Genomic DNA, 4268 nt, shown 5'->3' with positions numbered 1-4268 from the left:
CATCTTTCCCTAACTTTCGATCTTCCTGCAACTTGTGTGAATGTGTGAGTGTGTGCATTTATGTGTTAGATTAGTTTATATGTCTTCGATTTATCTAATAAAGCCTTATTCATATTGAAAAATCTTGTGTTTTGTGCTTACAAGTTAATGCCTTAAACTGCCGATCTTGCTACTGTGCTAATTGATAGTGTTTTCACTATTAATATCCAGCGCAGATTTGATGTTAAACGGCTCGTTCAGTGAATCGCACACTGAAAAAAAAAAACTGTTGGATTAACATAAAAAAAATATGTACATCAGTTGCACATAATAAAGTTAGGTGTACGCAACATGATTTACACATGTTAAAGCTACATAATTTTTGCTTGTTAAAAGAACATGATTTTTGTATGTTATAAATACATAATTTTTTTTGTTAAATAAACATGATTTTTATATGTTCAAAATACATATTTTTTTGCTTGTTAAACGGAAATGATTTTTATATGTTAAAGATACATAATTAGTGCTTGTTAAACGGACATGATTTTTATATGTTAAAAATACATAATTTGTTTGTTAAATAAACTTGATTTATACATGTTCAAGATACATAATTTGTGCTTGTTAAACTAACATGACATTTTTATATTTTGCATTCATATATGCTGAGGTTTCAATAAATAAAACTAACCTGATTAAGTTTTAGAATACTATAAGCTGACTGAAGTTAAAAATAGCTTAGATTCCATGAACAAATGTCAATGAACAATGACAGCACATAAGTACTCATATCACTTTACTCATTTCATTTATTCATCACTTCAAGTAAAAGACAATGCACAGTCAAACATGTCGTGGAAAAGGTGAACAGTAAAAACCATTCATACAGTAACTGCAACAAAACAAACATTAAGACAAAAACAGGTGTAGAGGAAAAGGTGAACAATATCAAGTTGTCAAAAGCATACCTTGACATTTTTGTTTTCAATTTTTAAATCATAAGAAGTCAAATTCATGCATTTCTTTTAAGAGTACAACTCATTTTTATGTAGGTGCTACAGAAGTAAACGAACAGTATTAAGTTATTAAAAAACAGAAGACTATCTTCTGCAGTACCTCAAATGTATTTTTCATTTCAGGTGGGTAGTTGAGATTTAAGGCATACATAAGACCAAAAAGCATTGCCATAGCTAACGCAAAGTTGTCCAAGCCTTGCAAGATGTTCTGGCCTTCCAGAGCAATCCCGATGTCATCTGATCTGTCACGGAATTTGAGAATGTAGATTCCCACTGTGGTCTCCTCTGTGGATTTTTGGATGAAGGCTTCGTCATCATCCTGCAGAATGCACAGACAAAATGAGATTGGACAGAACACCGGGCACTGCTCTGGGAATATTCAAACAAATGCAATTTCAATCATTTAATAATGTAGATATCTTGAAAAATGTGAACTTGTTTATAATGAGAACCAGACAAGACCAAGAAAGACAGATGACTGATTACAAATTACTGTTAGACCTCAGTTCTAGGATTGTGGATGGTAGTCCTACAAGTTTAGATCAAAGATACCCAATTGTGCAGTGTTCAGCAACCTTACGGCAGGCAGATGGATAATTACAGAATACCAATAATAATGTACTGATGTGCTTTGTCGTGGTAGCATACAATAGCAGAGGGAGTCGAGACAAGAGTAATTAAAGCTACACTGTGTAATAGTTAAAGTAGATTTTTTTTTTTTACCTTTCAAAATTATATGTTCTCAATGTTTATACAATTCAAACAACTAATTAAGTATTCTCGTAAGTGTATAAGTAAGTTGCCATTTAAAATACATACGAGTGAATTGTTCTAATGGCGGAAGCTGTGTTGAGCCTCCATCTTGAAAATAAATCAGCCAAAGAGGGACATACCTGGAAATGCAAGCTTTGTGTGCATCTCTAATGGTTACATAATACACTGATGAATGAGCACTGCTTTTAAATGAACATTTATTTTAAAAACATTTATTTTACCAAATTTAATTTCCTAATGGCATAAACAGGCTTTACTCCCTTGAAACCTTAACTGGAATGTCACTGCGACTTCCCGAATAGGTGAACACACGCACACGCGCGCACACATCACTTGTGAAGTAAAATTGAAAATTGAGGATGCAGTGCATCGGGATTAGAGGTCGACCTATTTATCGGTTTTGCCGATTAATCGGCACCGATAGTTGATTGGTGGAACAGTCGGTTATCTGCAAAAATCCCTGCTGATAGTTTTCTGTGTTTCGTCCTCTGCTGGAGCGGCTGAAAGTTTCCCAGGTTGGGTCTGTTGCTGCAGCGGCTGAGAAGGCTCTGGTTTCATTATACAGTGTGAGAGCGGCCTCTAGTGGCTGAAATCACTGACAGCACATGCTGCTTGTTTAGACACCTAAACCGTCATAAACCGGAAAACCGGTATAATAATAATAAAATAAAAAAAAACTGTATATACATTTTTGGTCAACCGCCCAGCACTAATTAGTTGTACATGTTCTCATATCCATATATTTTGTTCAACTAATAATCTCAACTGGGTTTTGGTTTTACATGATTCTTTTATAGTGTTCAAATTTTCACCTTCGTTTCTAATTTTCACCTTTTTGAATATATATTCAAATTTAGAATATTAGTTGACAGTCCTAATGCTCATTCATGTTTATTTTGCGCTGTAACTGGTATTATTATTGAGGAAGATAAGATCATGTGCTTCTCTTGAGCTGAGCCGGAGCGATCTCACACCACAGCACCAAAACGGTATTTATGTTTTTGAATTTAGTAAGGAAACGGACGTAATTTGGAATCTGAGACTTTTTTTCATATCAATAATAACAAAGCACAAAGATTATTGTGAGTTATTGGATGGGATGTGCACTACAATGTTCTATTCATGCATCAACTGATAACAGGATGATTAATAGATTCCTGGTATTTAAGAATCGATATTGGTTCATAAAAATGAGAACTGATTAAAATTGAGAAATCAATATTTTTTACCCAGCCCTAATAGAAAGGAATACTGAAAACAGAAAAAAGGCAATCAAATATACTTGCAGTAGATTGACAAAAATACTCACCACTTCTATAGAGCATTTGCAGGTCAAATTGCACTTGACTAGATGAATCTCATATCTGTAAAATATAAGAAAAAAATGCATTAGTTTTAAAGCAATAACATTTTCTCAGAGGTAGGCTAGTTAATTATTTTAGAGAATTGAGCACATTTCCTTTTTAACTTAAAAAAATAAAGTGATAAATTATTATTGTAACAGTAAGGCTTACTATGAGCTTTCATTAGTGAACAGTTGTTAATGTTTTTAATAGATCTTAGTCTATCCGTGATTCGTACTGACTAGTCTTCCAGCACGCATGTGATTTGTGGATTACTTACTATTTTAACCGCCATAGACATGGAAGATTACCATTTGCAAAAGTTTTGTCTTGATAGTTTACACATTTAATTTTCTCCTCTTGTTAAATTACACGCATACGCAGTATCATCAGCTCATCGATCCTAAACGCAGATGCGTCTGACAGAAACGATTCTCAGTTCAGTTGGTTCAGTGTACTGGTGATCCGACAACCGATGCAACTGGTTCTTGACTCGAGAACGAGAAGCGCTCCAGCAGTGGGCGTGTTCGTTCGTTATCTGGCTCGGCTTGGTGTTCATCTTCAGTTCTCTCTTCACAGCAGTTCAGTCAGTGTACTGTTTGAGTAAATTAAATACTCCGAGATATTGTTTTATTTTGACTCGGAGTGAGTGTCAGCCACCTTAAAAAAGTTTAACAGCTTAAATAATTTGTGGATTAATGTTTACTGGAGATGCGAACCGTTTCAAATGATTCAATTTGATTTAGTCAACTGGTTCAAACGGTTCACTAAGAACCGATTAAATCGAACGATTCGTTCGCGAACCGGAAATAACTATTTTCCAGCATAAAACACAAGAGCATATAAGATTTTAGTGCGGATTTGAAATATGACAGTAAATTTCAGAGTGGCATGCATTTTGTGATTTTTTGGTATTTCCCAATTTCAGTCGATTACGTTCTGTAAAATCCCCTCCCCCACCCCGTTTGCACCCCGAAAAGCATTTTTCCATTCGTTGCAATTAAGGGGCCAAGTGAAATGACTTTCTTTAAAAGAGAATTCGAAATAAACAGAGAATAACAAGTATTTTCTTTGTGATCAAGTTTAAAAGATAAATAGTTCAGCCAGAAGGCCTCAACGTTCTACGTTCTCAATTATCTTACCATTCATTCTG

General features: G+C 34.5%; 1 long non-coding RNA gene across 1 annotated transcript; it reads right to left on the bottom strand.

Moving 5' to 3' along the window:
• Window positions 1-773: 773 nt before the first annotated feature.
• LOC127950722 (uncharacterized) lies at window positions 774-3725 on the bottom strand. Its single transcript, XR_008152524.1, has 3 exons — window positions 3396-3725; window positions 3082-3136; window positions 774-1317 (listed from the first exon to the last, which is right to left on the bottom strand). It is a non-coding gene; the product is annotated as an uncharacterized LOC127950722 (long non-coding RNA).
• Window positions 3726-4268: the final 543 nt, after the last annotated feature.

The sequence above is a fragment of the Carassius gibelio genome, chromosome B2 (genome assembly GCF_023724105.1).
Source record: "Carassius gibelio isolate Cgi1373 ecotype wild population from Czech Republic chromosome B2, carGib1.2-hapl.c, whole genome shotgun sequence".
Taxonomy (NCBI): Eukaryota; Metazoa; Chordata; class Actinopteri; order Cypriniformes; family Cyprinidae; genus Carassius; species Carassius gibelio.
This window is presented reverse-complemented; position numbering and strand designations above follow the sequence as displayed.